The following is an 18,156-nucleotide window of genomic DNA, read 5'->3' on the forward strand; positions in this document are numbered from 1 at the left end:
ATCGTGTTAAAGCTGCATGGGCAGCTGTACCTGTACACGCCATCCAAGCTCTGTTTGACTCAATGCCCAGGCGTATCAACGCCGTTATTACGGCCAGAGGTGGTTGCTCTGGGTACTGATTTCTCAGGATCTATGCACCCAAATTCCGTGAAAATGTAATCACATGTCAGTTCTAGTACAATTCATTTGTCCAATGAATACCCGTTTATCATCTGCATTTCTTCTTGGTGTAGCAATTTTAATGACCAGTAGTGTATTACAGAACTACTTTGAATAATAAGTCAGTTTTTGACTGGTGAAGTACCACTGTATTATTTCTTCTACACACATCACACGTTGCCGGAGTGGCCTTGCGGTTCTAGGCACTTCAGTCTGGAACCGAGCGACCGCTACGGTCGCAGTTTCGAATCCTGCCTCGGGCATGGATGTGTGTGATGTCCTTAGGTTAGTTACGTTTAATTAGCTCTAAGTTCTAGGCGACTGATGACCTCAGAAGTTAAGTCGCACAGTGCTCAGAACCATTTGAACCAACACATCACAAATACAGACTTTTTACTTGTTCTCACAACCAAAATGGCTAGCGCCGATTTCGCTCTAAAATAACGTGCGTCTACCTTCGTTCCTTAACAAGTAGCGAGCCCTTCCTCTAACCGAGGAACAGGAAAAAACATCTAATGTTTTTTAACATTTGAAAATCGAAAATACTTTACGGTACGCGCAGGCTCTAACGTGGGCTACCGCTTCACCTTTTCCCTTTGTCTTTGAAGAAAACGGAAACATAAAAGCAGGAAATACAAAAGGTACATCACACTATTCAGCTTTGGGTGTATCCGCAAGCGTATGATCTTTCCTACATGGTTCAGAAACGTTGCCTTATAAAATGTGTTATCCCATTGAAGACAAAAAACAAACAGGACTTACCAAAATGGGAAGTGAGGACGTTACAATGTGCCGGTTTATTACCCAAAGGAGAAATTGAAACACAGGGTGATTTAGCTCGCCCTTCCGATGTAGTTTTATGCTACCCCACAAGACAGAACAAAGTAGTGGGCCAGTTTGACCAAGATATACTTTCCTTCTGCCATGCGAAGCACACTGTCAAAATGTCACAGAATAACTGATAAAGTATACGAAGACATCTTAGACCTATTGTAAAAAAACTTTTTTAGGAGACTTCTTTACCACATTAACGCAGCGAGTTATATATTAATATTTTCATTCGGTTATATAACAGAAAATTATTATTTTCATGCTTCCTATTTTAATATCTTCTGTTAATTTCGTTCTTTCCGATGGTTAAAGAACTTTATAACGCGACATTTCTGAACCATTTACGAAAGATTAAGTTCTATAAACGGAATAAGCTTAGAGAATCAAGAACCTTTAGGAATAGACAGATAATTACATAAAGAAAGACTGGAGACACTTGGATAAACATGACAGAAATAAGATCTATCTTGGTCCAAAAATACCATGTAACCCAAGGCCATTTGTATTTTTTACAGTATGATTCCGTTTGCGGACAGTCGCCCATAGCTCTGCGAGAGAACTTACATCTATTACGTGGGCATCCCCTATCTATATCCGGTTCCTCAAACCGGATGTAGTGCTGGTTGCATAAAAAGAATCGTTAGGGACAGTGAAATCCCCCTGTACAAACAGACATTTATAAGTTACTAGAAACTTACCCACCATCCGTCATCATAACAAAACTACTGATATGCAAGTGCAGCCATGAGTGACAGGTAGCTACATTATAAAATACGTTGCATGATGGTGTTGGAATAAATTGTCATGTAACAATGCAATGTGAGATGTCGCTCGCCATATGGCAAACAGCAGGACAGCACGAATCACGCTTCTGTTTAAATTCTAGTTATGAGCTTTTCTGATGAGGATGTTATTGTGAGTTACGAAGCTGTTGTTGTTGTTGTTTTAGTCTTCAGTCCTGAGACTGGTTTGATGCAGCTCTCCATGCTACTCTATCCTGTGCTAGCTTCTTCATCTCCCAGTACCTACTGCAACCTACATCCTTCTGAATCTGCTTGGTGTATTCATCTCTTGGTCTCCCTCTACGATTTTTACCCTCCACACTGCCCTCCAATACTAAATTGGTGATCCCTTGATGCCTCAGAACATGTCCTACCAACCGATCCCTTCTTCTAGTCAGATTGTGCCACAAACTTCTCTTCTCCCCAATCCTATTCAATACCTCATTAGTTATGTGATCCACCCATCTAATCTTCAGCGTTATTCTGTAGCACCACGTTTCGAAAGCTTCTATTCTCTTCTTGTCTAAACTATTTATCGTCCATGTTTCACTTCCATACATGGCTACAGTCCGTACAAATACTTTGAGAAACGACTTCCTGATACTTAAATCTATACTCGATGTTAACAAATTTCTCTTCTTCAGAAACGCTTTCCTTGCCATTGCCAGTCTACATTTTATATCCTCTCTACTTCGACCATCATCAGTTATTTTGTTCCCCAAATAGCAAAACTCCTTTACCACTTTAAGTGCCTCATTTCCTAATCTAATTCCTTCAGCATCACCCAACTTAATTCGACTACATTCCATTATCCTCGTTTTGCTTTTGTTGATGTTCATCTTATGTCCTCCTTTCAAGACACTATCTTAATATGATGAAAAAAAAAAAAAAAAAAAAAAGGAAATACTGTGTGCACCCGTGAATTGCTGTAAATATAAAACTGTTCATATGTGGTGTACTCTCTTTACTGTAATGAGTAGTTACTCATCAGGAGCAGTAGCAGGTCGAAAATTACTGTCCTGATCAGTCAAAACAGCTGATGGTATTTGCTCCAAAAAGTGGAAACTGTCGGGACTCGTTCTGTAGAATTCGTGGAATTTGTGTTGGTAATGGGAGAGCTTACGAGCGGTTGGTGTAACTGACAACAAGAAGTGATAGGATGATATGTAATCTGTTAAAACATTAGGGTATAACTTCCGCGGTACTAGAGCGAGCTGTAGAGGGTAAAAACTGTAGAGGAAGACAGAAATTTGAATACATCCAGCAAATAATCGAGGACAATGGTCGCAAGTGCTACTCTGAGGTGAAGAGGTTGGCATAGAAAAGGAATTCGTAGCGGGCCGCATCAAACCAGTCAGAAGACTGATGACATAACGTCAAAAACGACACCGTGAAAAGTTTATTTTTTAGTAAGGCCAACTAATTCGGTACTTCAATCAATGTGTTACATATGCAGAGTGTCATAATTTTTAACATTTTTATGCAGCGACAGCAACTGATATTGTTTATATAAGAATATACAGCCTACAGTTGCAGGTTAACTTTATCGTTTACCTTGGTTTCAACGTTAGTAATAACGTCATCTTGCGAACACAAAATATTATTTAAATGTTTGTCTAAAACAAGCCATGTCCTAAGTCTGCTTTATAAAACGTGATGCGAGTGCCTAGTCACACGACGAGGCCCATACAACGGGCTTAAAGTGAATTTGCTACAGCGTGTTTTAATAGAAGTGACATAACCATATGGTCATGCATCAAGTTTTATAAAATGACTTAGGACATGGCTTGTTTTAGGCGAACATTTAAATAATATTTTGTGTTCGGAAGAAGACGTTATTACTAACGTTGAAACCTAGGTAAACGATAAAGTTAACCTGCAACTGTAGGCTGTATATTGTATATATACAGAGTGGCCAGAAACAGTATGAAAAGCTTGTAAGATATTGCAGCAGAGGTAGTGCTGAGAAATAATTGTTAAGATAAAAACTCGATACGTTCTCAATTTCCGAGTTAATTGGCATTGAAGTTAGTAAATCAGGCCGTCGCGCGCGCCTTTCAAGCGGCTCGCCACAGATGGTTTTGTTTCCTAAGACCAAAATAGAGTGCAATACAAAAATTGGACGTGGGGCGGTAGTAAGAACCCAACCCGTGCCAAAGGTTGAGCAGTCTCGTGCGCTGTCATCTGCCCTGTGATAACAAGTGGCTGGCAGGCTGCACGCGAAGGGACCTGATTGACTAACTGCAATTCTAAATAACTCGGAAACGGCACAAAGTATCATTTTTTTCCCTTAACAATTATGACACACACAGTGGTTACGGTTACTACAAGCCACACCAAAAGTTGGGAAACGGGGCCAAATTTCTAGCAGTTTATTGTCGCAATCAAGTAATTTATAGCAATACAACAATTAAAAAAATGTTAAGAACATTAGTAAACAAGCTACGAAAGTAAATACAGAACTTTGTTAACAAAGTACGGTGAGGTAGTGAAGCTACCAACACTGCCATTAAAAAAATTTAACGTCTGAGCAAACACACGATTAATGGCAATAAAAAGAATTTACAAACTTGGAGGAATTTAAAAAAAATTAAACTAAAGTGTCCTGGAATATCATTAGAACATAACAGATATGACGGACCCGTGTAAGGCGGCCACAAATCACCCACTCAGGGATGCTCAGACTAGACAGAATACTGACCAATTTAAATACGCCCGTAAACACAGTTGCCACTCTCAGCCTGGTCACTGCACCGACTTTTAGCCAGCGAAAACTTGTTATAAGATGGCTTAACTTGCTGACAGAATTAGAGCTAACCTCGTGCAAGGAAACATTACACCATACAGTCCTGAATGAGCGACCACATGATCAACCAACAAGAAGCATGAATTTACTCATAACCCACGACAGAATAGCGAAACAATTAACCTACCAAAACTAGACCTCCCATCGGACAGTAACGAGAGGAGGAGGAAAGATCACTGTCTTCAATTGCACCGGTGCCAGGGATAGGAAACCCGGTCGCCGGAGGCCACAAGGCAGAAGAGACGCTGGTTACACAAAATTCTTACTTAATGATTAAACCTTCCAGTAACTTAACTTGCAATTATGCTCAAACAGGCAGTACACGACCTCCGATGGCCAGGATCCACACATCCGACCGCGCACGCGTCTCCAGTGTACCCAACACGCCACGGTCACGCTACATCACGCTCTGTCACCGGAGTTCACGTCTTCTCTGCAACGTTGACGGGTAGTGACCGCTCCTTCATGTTAGGTGTCTCCTTTTAAACTCCAGTGTTGAAACGGAGGATTTAAAGAAGCTTGTTAACGTAGCACCAAGGCGAAATGAACAGCAATTACTCGTATACAACCAACCCGCGGGGAGCTCTTCCGTCAACTCGACCCGCTCGTTACACACAACCGACATACATCACGTGGCGACTCGGTACAACCGACCACGCCTGCTCCGCGCTGGAGAGCCACACTGCCCTCCCGTGTCCACCACACTCTCTGCGCGCCACGCCCCTACTTCCGCGCCACCACACGAGGTTACAACCGGTCAAAGATCTCACTTACTCCATAGCAGTTTCCCGGAAGCAAAAACGCAGATATCGATAGCAGAGAGAAAAGACAACCAAGCATCCACTCAATGACAGACAACATATCAAACATATATGTCAGGGGAAGAAAATGAAATCCAATGCTATCTAAACACAAGGTGTAGCGCGAGTCGTTACACAGCTCAAATTATTTCTCAACGTCATCTACATTATCCTCGTAAGCTTCTCAGACTGTATCTTGTCACCCTGTATAACAGTTTCTAACTGTAGTAGTTAAACCTACAAAGTAATAGTATGCCTCTTAATGAATAAATAATTACAGCATCTAAAATTTTTAAATTTGGTCAGTAGCTATATGTAACTTTGAATAGCGTGTCTTTACTTTTCCCCTGGAATACAGTAGATATGCAGTCTGCTGCAGGGTCCGTGCACAATTTTAGCCATTTAGTAATATGCACACATCAAAAAAAGTTTTGCATCAGCCCGATTCCCAGAACTCCTGAAGATAGACGTTGACTATGGATATTGTAGCACAGAGACAGTCTCTACGACTGCTCAGAGATGTCACTAAACCCGCCCAAAGATGTAAACAACCATGCATGAGCAACGCCTATTAAACGGAGGGGGTCCGACAGCCGACCAGTTCCAGTCATTCCACCAGGAAAGAGGCACACGGCTCGTGTTGTCTGTAGTTCAATCATGTCTAGACGGTCAATATCGCGGTTCGATCGCGTCCGCATTGTTACTTTGTGCCAGAAACTGCTCTCAACAAGGGAAGTGTCCAGGCGTCTCGGAGTGAAGCAAAGCGATGTTGTCCGGATGTGGGGGAGATACAGAGAGACGTGAGCTGTCTATGACATTCCTCGCTCAGGCCGCCCAAGGGCTACTACTGCAGTGGATGACCGTTACCTACGGATTACGGCTCGGAGGAACCCTGACAGTAACGCCACCATGTTGAATAATGTTCCGTGCAGCCACAGGACGTCGAGTTACGACTCAAACTGTGCAATAGGCTGCATGATGCGCAACTTCACTCCCGACGTCCATGGTGAGGTCCATCTTTGCAACCAGGACACCGTGCAGCGCGGTACAGATGGGCTCAACAACATGCCGAATCGACCGCTCAGGATTGGCATCACGTCCTCTTGACCGATGAGTGTCACATATGCCTTCAATGAGACAATCGTCGGAGACGTGTTTGGAGGCAACCGCCTTAGACACACTGTCCAGCAAGTGCAGCAAGGTGGAGGTTTTGGGGTGGCATTATGTGGGGTCGACGTACGCCGCTGGTGGTCATGGAAGGCGCCGTAACGGCTGTACGATACGTGAATGCCATCCTCCGAGCGATAGTGCAACCATATCGGAAGCATATTGGCGAGGCATTCGTGTTCATGGACGGCTGTTCACGTCACGCCCCCATCGTGCACACTTGTGAGTGACTTCCTTCAGGATTACATCACTCGACAAGAGAGGCCAGCATCTTCACACATGAATCTTGTCTAACATGCCTGGGATCGATTGAAAAGGGCTGTTTATGGGCGACGTGACCCACCAGTCACTCTGAAGGATCTACGCGGAATCGTCGTGGAGGATTGGGACAATCTGGACCAACAGCGCCTTGATGAACTTGTGGATAGTATATCACGACAAATACGGACATTCATCAATGCAAGAGGACGAGCTACTGGGTTTTAGAGGTACCGGTGTGTACAGCAATCTGAACCACCACCTCAGAAGGTTTCGTTCTATGGTGGTACAACATGTAATGTGTCATTTTCATGAGCAATAAAAAGGGCGGATGTGATGTTTATGATGATCTCTATTCCAATTTTCTGTACAGGTTTCGGAACTCTCGGAACCGAGGTGATGCAAAACTTTGATGTGTGTAGATTCCAGATGGACGTAATCATTAAGTGTCTCATTTTATTTGTCAGTGTCTTGCGTAGTCAACTGAAAATAAACACGCTCCATTCTCGCCCTTCTTTCGCGTCAGAAAGTAATTATAAGCGTTGTAGGTTAAAAACCTAAAAATTTCTTTGTGTCGTTAGTGCTTTGCACAGTTATTATACACGTACCATATAGTGTCAACAACGCCACTGTAATCAATGAATGGTGACTTCATTCCATCGGTTTTTTATTTTATTGTTGGAATGCTTATTACAACAAGACGTACCGTACACATCACAAACAGATGTGTAACAAACTCGTGGCAGCTGGGAATTATTACCCCCTATTCCGCCCGCTTTGCAAAACAAAGTCAGTCAGACTATTTTTACTGGACATTCTGGCCTCATAGGTGACGCGCGCAACAGGTTCTGAGATTTAGGAGTGTGTTTTCGACGCGAGAAATTGCTTCATGCAGCGTCAGTATCTCGGCGGCCGAAGTAAATTGGATTTACGAAGCACACAGGCGCTAAACCCTGTCTGGCACGCCTACTTCTGTCCGCAAAGAGAACCGCTTTCACCCGTACATCAAACTAGTTTACTTTCACTTTGAACTCTTCTGTCCTACACTTATTTTACAATTCACACCATGGCGTCCACATACATTACAGCCGTCAGCACACAGGACGAGTTGGTTAATGCTGACGTGTCGCTCTACAAGTTTTGTGACGCCGCTTCCTCCAATTTCACGTTGAGGGGACATTTCATTGCGCGAAACCGAGAAAGACAGTCCGTGGCGCGTTGCAGGTTTACAAAGTAGCCGTCTCTTAGGAAGGAGGGGTTGCGACCAACTGTATCAGACGAGTTTAATAATTTTTGAGTGCGTGTTTGAACGCATGCAAGCTCTCAGTAGCACAGGACAAAGTTAAGACCTTTGTAAGTATTGTATTGTATGTTAACCGGGGACCTAGAAACGACGGAGAGGCTGCGTCCCCGCCGTAGCTGCAGTGGTCCAAAACCCCACGACGACTACCGCAGTCCACTTTTTTTCACCTCTCCGCCGCCTCACACCGAACCACTCTTTCAGGGTTATTGTCCGGTTCGGCCCCCGGCGTTTCAAACAAGCGTTCACTTCATAGTGCTGTGGAATGTGGGAAAAACCGCAAATTTGGCATTCATAAGAAGAAGAACAACACCAAAAATGCAACAGGAGCTTATTGTGTAAGAAATTGTCCACGCAACCTGCCACTGATGATGCCTTGCAGAAAATAAAGGCGAAACGCGTATGGCATTAAAATTGTGTTTTATTCAGTTGCTGTCAGACGGTCCATAAGTAAAAATTATCAGTATACTGTAAAATAAGTAACTGTCTATCGTTGTCATAGCCCTTGGCTATGTAAAAGGACTGACTGAGTGTCATTTATTGTTGTGGAATAAGGCTTACGAAGTCATTTATTGTTGTGGGATAAAATCACTAACTGTTTACTGTCGACATGACCTTTGGCTATTTAAAGCGGCTGACGGTCTGAATACCTTTGATATGGGGCGCGCCGCTATCCTGTGATCTTGTTCAGAGCGCGCACTGTAATCGATTATAGTTCGCTGTCCTGGTGCGGGTGGCGCTCCGGGTTGCGTTTTGCTATGACGTCGCTGGCGTGTGTTTGCGGTGGCCGGCGGAAGGCGAGAGGGTAGTCGCTTTTTCCGGGAACTGCACGGAACATGAAGTTCGCTCTGTCTGACCTGCTAGTGACTGGCGCTAAGGTTGTTGTGCCTCGCAATATGAGCAGAGTGGTCTGAGGCGGAGGCGACTCGCCGCTGTGCTGGCCATGCGGTGGTGATTAACTGGGCCGGCCGAAGTAGCCGTGCGGTTAAAGGCGCTGCAGTCTGGAACCGCAAGGCCGCTACGGTCGCAGGTTCGAATCCTGCCTCGGGCATGGATGTTTGTGATGTCCTTAGGTTAGTTAGGTTTAACTAGTTCTAAGTTCTAGGGGACTAATGACCTCAGCAGTTGAGTCCCATAGTGCTCAGAGCCATTTGAACCATTTTTTTTGATTAACTGGAGTCTGCGTACTTGTTCTGCCAGCCTGTCTGATGTGGAGGTCCGGTGGGGTCCTCTGATACTCTCGCCCGGAGACAACTAGTTGCTGAATTTTGGGGTCGTCTGCCAGGTTAGGGTGTGGGTTTGGTTGACTCTTCAGATTTTCCCCTGGAAGCTCCAGCAGCGGTTTCTGAACTTTCCGATGTGGGACGGGGTTGTTGGAACTTTTTGCTGTGTGTGTGGCTCGTTACGATATCTGTTGGTACTAATTTATTTGCTCAACTGGAGTCCTGCCCGGAGTTGCGTTCATGTATGGTACATTTGGCAGTCGATGTGTTAGGTAAAGTTTGCCTAAGAAGGGCGGTTTTGTACAGTATATACATAGTGGATCACTGCTGCTTGGTATATGTGGTCTTCTGGGACCTGAACAACACGATCTAGTCAATTTGGTTGTGTAACAGCATTTAGTGGTATGTTCTGTAATTTTTTTACTGAGTTATTATTAACTTGGTGGAATAGTCGCGTTTGGTGTCGTTAAGGCACTTCTAAGTCTGTGGTTTGACTATTCATGTGCGCTTGGCTTTTATTGTTTCGTTTTAGGAAGCGAGAACTGTTTGAGATTTGTGTGTGTTGGCTTCCGGCACTTATTAAGAGCGCCCGAGTTACGGCGTCGTGGCTATCATGTGCTGTCGGGATGTTATACTGTATTTTTGAATTTTGTCTTGTGTTGATATTATCTGTCTTGTGTCACAGAACATAACCAAGGTGCGTAAGTGATGGGCAGTTGTGGGAGGCATGTCGGGGAGCTCTCAGCGGTTTATTTCGGGGACCGTTTCTAGTGGGGAGGCTCCGACGTGTTGAGAGCTCGCTCGTCTGTGATTGCTTTGGGAGTTGCCCCTCGCATTTTGGTTGTATCAAATTATTATTTCATTATAATATTTATTGGTTGTGTGTTGCTTCTTTCGTTTTATGGTGCCAAGCGCCATTATCCTTCTGAAAGTTTTTATATAAATCTTTTTAAATTGTAATGCCAAGTTAACTTATTATTGGATTTTGTCTTTTGGATAAACTCTAAAAGCACTATTGTAACAGGTTCGTGATTTTATGGTGGCAAACCGCCGTTATTGTTTTTAAAGCTCACTCTTTAACCATTTGTTAAGTTTTGTAAGTTATATGAATCTGTTGTTATTTAAAAGAGTTTAGTATCGGCAATTTAATAAACTGTGTACAGAGTCTGCTGTTTGAATATTATTGGGTGGAACTCCTTGGATAGTTGTCCTGTAAGAAAACACATTTCAATCTTATTATTACGAGTAATTGGTTTGACGTACGATACTTCTAGTGTCAATTTCATTGTCTCGAATGTAGGAGAAAAATTGCTTATTGTTTGACACTGCTTCTAACGAACTAGAAAGGGAATTTTTTAACTGTAATGTGTTTTAAAATAAAATCAGTGCATTAACTGTGAATGCTGCTGCCCTTGCATATTTTCCTGGTCCAGCCTTCCATCTTGAAGCCACCTGCGCTGCACCTTGGTACGTTTTAACTCAAGAAGGGTCGTCGAGCAGATGCGCAAAACTATAGACCTATATCTCTGACGTCAATCTGTTGTAGAATTTTAGAACATGTTTTTTGCTCGCGTATCATGTCGTTTATGAAAACCCAGAATCTATTCTGTAGGAATCAACATGGATTCCGGAAACAGCGATCGTGTGAGACCCAACTCGCTTTATTTGTTCATGAGACCCAGAAAATATTAGATACAGGCTCCCAGGTAGATGCCATTTTCCTTGACTTCCGGAAAGCGTTCGATACAGTTCCGCACTGTCGCCTGATAAACAAAGTAAGAGCCTACGGAATATCAGACCAGCTGTGTGGCTGGATTGAAGAGTTTTTAGCAAACAGAACACAGCATGTTGTTCTCAATGGAGAGACGTCTGCACACGTTAAAGTAACATCTGGCGTGCCACAGGGGAGTGTTATGCTTTTCACAATATATATAAATGACCTAGTAGATAGAGTCGGAAGTTCCATGCGGCTTTTCACGGATGATGCTGTAGTATACAGAGAAGTTGCAGCATTACAAAATTGTACCGAAATGAAGGAAGATCTGCAGCGGATAGGCACTTGGTGCAGGGAGTGGCAACTGACCCTTAACCTAGACAAATGTAATGTATTGCGAATACATAGAAAGAAGGATCCTTTATTATATGATTATATGATAGCGGAACAAACACTGGTAGCAGTTACTTCTGTAAAATATCTGGGAGTATGCGTGCGGAACGATTTGAAGTGGAACGATCGTATAAAATTAATTGTTGGTAAGGCGGGTGCCAGGTTGACATTCATTGGGAGAGTCCTTAGAAAATGTAGTCCATCAACAAAGGAGGTGGCTTAGAAAACGCTCGTTCGGCCTAAACTTGAGTATTGCTCATCAGTGTGGGATCCGTACCAGGTCGGGTTGACAGAGGAGATAGAGAAGATCCAAAGAAGAGCGACGCGTTTCGTCACAGGGTTATTTGGTAAGCGTGATAGCGTTACGGATGTTTAGCAAACTCAAGTGGCAGATTCCGCAAGAGAGGCGCTCTGCATCGCGGTGTAGCTTGCTCGCCAGGTTTCGAGAGGGTGCGTTTCTGGATGAGGAATATATTGCTTCCCCCTACTTATACCTGCCGAGGAGATCACGAATGTAAAATTAGAGAGATTCTAGCGCGCAGAGAGGCTTTCCGGCAGTCGTTCTTCCCGCGAGCCATACGCGACTGGAACAGAAAAGGGAGGTAATGACATTGGCACGTAAAGTGCCCTCCGCCACGCACCGTTGGGTGGCTTGCGGAGTATAAATATAGATGTAGAAAGAGACGCATCAGCCATCAGTGCGTGTGATTATGTAGCAAAATAAGCTTTAATAGATTAACATCAACGTCGTAATAAATCTAAGAATAGGACCCATTGGGGCACCTTTTAGAATGATTAACTGCTGGCTTTCGCTTGCACGCTGCCAACACGTTCCGTAGGGCACGGTTTCAGTAGCTGCAGTTTACAACACCCCCCTCCCCCCCCCCCACCCCCACCCCCTGTCGGCACAGCTGTGAGTGTCTGCTAATAAAGTGAAGGCGGGAGTGCAACATGTTTTCGCCTCGGTGACGTGTGAACAACGTGCTGAGACAGCTGTGGCGCTCTCTCATTGGTCGGCTGGTCCGCCACGAGCGCCGGGTCAATAGAAAAATGAAAGCTGGCCCCATGGGTGGACACGCCGGTCGCGCGTCGTGGTCGCTGCCAGAGCGCTATTTAAGACAGCAGACATTTATTTCGGCGCGGCGAAAGTGTGCCAGCAGCCCGGCTCCATGTGTTATCTCCCAGAGAAAGGGGGAGGGGGGGGGGGGGAGTTGATCGAAAGCTGGTACTCCCACATACTGTGTTCCCTGGCAAGTCATTTTTCTTTTCACTCGCAGCTATACGATCGAGTGGTTCTATACCTACAGGACACTTACTTACTTACTCACTGGTCATACCGGACTCGAGAGTCCATTACCGCAGCAACGTATTTTCGCCACCTGTCCCTGTCTTGGGCTATTTCCTTCCACTCACCTTCAATACCTAGGCTCCTCAAATCTGCCTTCACATTGTCCTCCCATCTACGCCTCGGTCTCCCCACAGGACGTTTTCCCTCTAGGTGCCCTACCAGTACTCTGCGTGCTGCCCTGCCCTCATCCATTCGAGCTACGTGACCCGCCCATCGCAGCCTACGTGATTTAATAATACTGATTATGTCAGGGCTTGAATAGAGTTCGTGAACCTCTTCGTTGTGCAGTTTTCGCCACTCTCCGCTAAGGTCATCCCTTTTTGCTCCGAACATTTTCCTCACAATGTTTTCGAATACTCGAAACGGCTTTTCGTTTTGCACAGTGGGAGACCAAGTCTCACACCCATACAGCATAACTGGTAGAATAATAGTTTTGTATATTCTAACCTTTAAATACCTAGACAATATCCGTGATGAAAGTAATCTATTCAGTGAGAAGTAGCACGCATTTCCCGCCCGTAATCTCTTCTTCAGTTCGGATTCAATCTCATTTATCGAAGTGATGTCCACGCCTACCTACTTAAATGTGTTCACTTTTTCAAACTGCATGTCTCCAACTCTTAAAATTTCCTGATCTACTGCTGTTGGCATTCTAGTCGTAACCAGGTATTTAGTTTTGTCTTCACTTATTCTTAGACCTACATCTTCACTAGCCTCAATTAACGCATTCGCATTTGCTGTTGCAGATTCTTTCGTATCGCTAATGATATTTAGATCATCTGCATACCCTAGTATCTTAATATTTCCATTTAACTCCACGCCCTCTGAATTATCTGCTGCCATTCGCACAATATATTCTAGGACTAAATTAAAAGGTAGCGGAGACAGGGCATCTCCTTGCTTAAGTCCGTTCTTTATTACAAATTCTTCTGACTCCAATTTCCCCACGCGTACTCTACCTTTTGTGTTTTTCAAACTCGCTTCTGTAAGTCTAACATACTTCTTGGTATTCCAAGTTCCAAATGAATTCTGTACAATTTTGATTGCAATACTGAATCACATGCTTTGGTAAAATCTATGAAAAGATTATGAACTGGTTTATTGTATTCCCATTTCTTTTCCAAAATTCGACGCAGGGTGAATATTTGGTCTATAGTTGATCTGTCCCTCCGAAAGCCGGCTTGGTAATCCCCCACAATTTCATCTGCATATGGTGTAAGCCCGCTTAACAGAATATTCGAGAAAATTTTGGAACATACTGGTAATAGCGATATCCCTCTATAACTACTACAATCCATTTTGTCGCCCTTCTTAAAAATTGAGATCAGAATCGACTCCTGCCACTCTTCAGGTATCATCTCTGAGTTCCATACTTTAGTTATCACTTTGTGAACTGCTTCCACCAATTTCTGTCCTCCATTTTTAACTAATTCTGCAGTTATGCAATCTGATCCCGGTGCTTTATGGCTTTTCAATTTGTTGATTGCATCTCTTACTTCCTTTAACGTTGGCTCAGGTATCTGGGGTTCTGCTGTATGTATTTCGTACGCCTGCTCATTTCCTGCTTCCTGGTGTACATTTAATAGATGCTCAAAATGCGCCCTCCATTTACTTAATATAGCACTGGGGTCTGTCAGTATTCCCCGAGCAACCCCTCGAAGTGCATTTGTCCTAGCGCTGAAGCCCTTCCTATACCCATTTATGTCTAGCTACACCTACAGGATAGGAGAGCAAATGTTGTTATGCACGTTGGTAGCTATTCTAACTCTTATCAGCTGTTGGAATCAACTGTTGGGATTCACGTTTAGATGTTTTCGCAGTCTCAGTCATAGTCAAGTTTTACTTTGTAGCCACGGCAGATCTGAGCGGTCGCAGTTACGCTTCTGACAAGGGAACCTCCCCATCGCACCCCCCTCAGATTTACTTATAAGATGGCACAGTGGATAGGCCTTGAAAAACTGAACACAGATCAATCGAGAAAACAGGAAGAAGTTGTGTGGAACTATGAAAAAATAAGCAAAATATACAAACTGAATAGCCCATATGCAAGATAGGCAACATCAAGGATGGTGTGAACTTAGGAGCACCATGGTCCCCTGGGTAGCGTCAGCAGCTGCGAAACGGAAGGGTCCTGGGTTCAAGTCTTCTCTCGAGTGAAAATTTTACTTTCTTTATTTTCGCAAAGTTATGATCTGTCCGTTCGTTCATTGACGTCTCTGTTCACTGTAATAAGTTTAGTGTCTGTGTTTTGCGACCGCACCTCAGTACTGTGCGATTAGTAGACGAAAGGACGTGCCTCTCCAATGGGAACCGAAAACATTTGATCGCAAGGTCATAGGTCAACCGATTCCTCCACAGGAAAACACGTCTGATATATTCTATACGACACTGGTGACGGCATGTGCGTCACACGACAGGAATATGTTGTCGACCCACCTAACTTATACACTTCGCGAATGGGTAAAAAGATTCTTCTACCTTGCCCGATTTAGGTTTTCTTGGGGATGTGATAGTCACTCCCAAAAAAGTGATGAAAACATAAGAGTTTGTCATGTAAACCCAAAATAAAAAATTAAAATTTTCACTCAAGGGAAGGCTTGAACCAAGGACTTTTCGTTCCGCAGCTGCTCACGCAAACCACGGCACCAGGGGGCTTCTCTTCACATTTGCCTAGATATTGCCTATCTTGCGCATGGACTACTCGGTTTCTATATTTTGCTTATTTTGTTCATAGTTCCACACAACTTCTTCCTGTTTTCTCGATCGATCTGTGTTCAGTTTTTCAAGGCCTATCCACTGTGCCAACTTATAACTAAATCTGAGGGGGGTGCGATGGGGAGGTTCCCTTGTGAGGAGCGCCTAGTGACAAGTGTGTGGGTGCACGAACGAAAACACACAGGCCATTCAATGAGACGGATTATGGGAGCAGTCCGGGAAAGATTTAACAAGGTTTCCATCGCGAAAGGCAACACTACTGGCTTGGGAGAGACGTGATTTGGCTTTTCACAGTGTCAAGAACTGGTCATAGAGTGGAAAGAAAAAGACGCACGTTGCAGTATCTCTGCTGCTTCGATAGAACAGTCTCCTATGAAGTCGAGAAGTAAACGTGCTTCAGACCTCGAGGTACCTGGGAAAATGATGCGAGATCTCCAACTGTAAAATTATAAAAATTTTACAAACTATCTATAAAACTTTTTTAAATTTTCGAAATTTTCTGCATGTTACCTCAATCGCATTTAACATTTTTTTTAATATAAAGTGATGACCAATTTCAGTAACTTAACTATAATCTTCAGATCTTAGAAAAGAACAAACAAAAAGAAAAAATGCCGTAAGCAACAAAGTTATGTAAAAATTGCTATTAGCTTACATTTAAAAAAAAATTACAGGGAATTAAGGTAGCACATGCAGTATTCCAAATGCACTCGCAGTGCACGAGACCATTGCATCGTTCATAACTTTCTTATTTTAAACATTTACGTAAAATGTGCTAAGTAAAGCCTAAAATGAACGTAAGGGAAAACATACTATGCACTGGCAGACAACTAAGAATAAGAAATAATGATTTAGAGGTGAACCGCAGATGTCATAGACAGCGTGGTACGTTCAACAAATCAGTCTTTTCTCTCAATAATTATTTCTTATTCTTGTTTGTTTGGCAGTACATGAGGTATTTTCCCTTACGTTCGTTTTACGCTGTACATAGCACATTTTACCTGACGATTTACATGGACGATGCAACGGTCTTGTACACCGCTAGTGCATTTATAATCATGCGTGCGCTATGTTAATTTCCTCTAATTTTTTACAAATAAGCCAATAGCAATCTTCATGTATCTTTCTTACTTTACTCAGTTGTTGGTCTGTTTTCAGATCTGAAGATGCTAGTTAAGCTATCGGAACAAATCATCACCTTATAAAGAAAAATTCAATGTTAAATGGGATTGAGACAATGTTGTTGTTGTGGCCTTCAGTCCTGAGACTGGTTTGATGCAGCTCTCATGCTACTCTATCCTGTGCAAGCTTCTTCATCTCCCAGTACCTACTGCAACCTGCTTCCTTCGTGTATTCATCTCTTGGTCTCCCTCTACGATTTTTACCCTCCACGCTGCCCTCCAATACTAAATTGGTGATCCCTTGATGCCTCAGAACATGTCCTACCAACCGATCCCTTCTTCTAGTCAAGTTGTGCCACAAACTTCTCTTCTCCCCAATCCTATTCAACACCTCCTCATTAGTTATGTGATCTACCCATCTAATCTTCAGCATTCTTCTGTAACACCACATTTCAAAAGCTTCTATTCTCTTCTTGTCTAAACTATTTATCGTCCATGTTTCACTTCCATACATGGCTACACTCCATACAAATACTTTCAGAAACGACTTCCTGACACTTAAATCTGTACTCGATGTTAACAAATTTCTCTTCTTCAGAAACGCTTTCCTTGCCATTGCCAGTCTACGTTTTATATCCTCTCTACTTCGACCATCATCAGTTATTTTGCTCCCCAAATAGCAAAACTCCTTTACTACTTTGTCTCATTTCCTAATCTAATTCCCTTAGCATCACCCGACTTAATTCGACTACATTCATTTATCCTCGTTTTGCTTTTGTTGATGTCCATCTTATATCCTCCTTTCAAGACACTGTCCATTCCATTCAACTGCTCTTCCAAGTCCCTTGCTGTCTCTGACAGAATTACAATGTCATCGGCGAACCTCAATGCTTTTATTTCTTCTCCATGGATTTTAATACCTACTCCGAATTTTTCTTTTGTTTCCTTCACTGCTTGCTCAATATACAGACTGAATAACATCTGGGAGAGACGATATATAGGACATTTTGAAAGTTTTAAAGGTTTTCATAGAAAGTTCTTACGATTTTTTAATAATTTTACATTTGACTATCTGCTTGTGATCGCTTTCTCCTAATCTGTCAGTGGCAAATATATTCTACGCGAGATTGCGTGAGGAAAGACCTGAAGGTCAGATCTTTTGGACCGACGTTGGTAAACGAGTTATCGGATAAAGACCGGAATGAGCGCGATTTACAATGCGTGCTTTGTTAACTAAATTTCCAAATGCCGTGAACCGTTCCATGGTCATTTTGTCAGAAGAACGTGCCGTTTATCGTATCTGATATGGTACAAATATTGAAGCTTGGGCAAAAGAGAATCCTCTTTGCACACTCGAATTAGAGAGGAACCTACCTGACGTAATGATATGAGCAGCGATGGCATCACGATATGTGCTTGGATCGTACTGTTTTGAAGATATCGTGAACGGTGCGGATTACTTACACATGTTACAAACACGGTTAATATCTCAGCTTCAGGAAAAGGGCCTCACAGAACGCACACGGCTGAAGCTAGACG

The sequence above is a fragment of the Schistocerca americana genome, chromosome 9, assembly GCF_021461395.2.
Source record: "Schistocerca americana isolate TAMUIC-IGC-003095 chromosome 9, iqSchAmer2.1, whole genome shotgun sequence".
NCBI classification, from domain to species: Eukaryota; Metazoa; Arthropoda; class Insecta; order Orthoptera; family Acrididae; genus Schistocerca; species Schistocerca americana.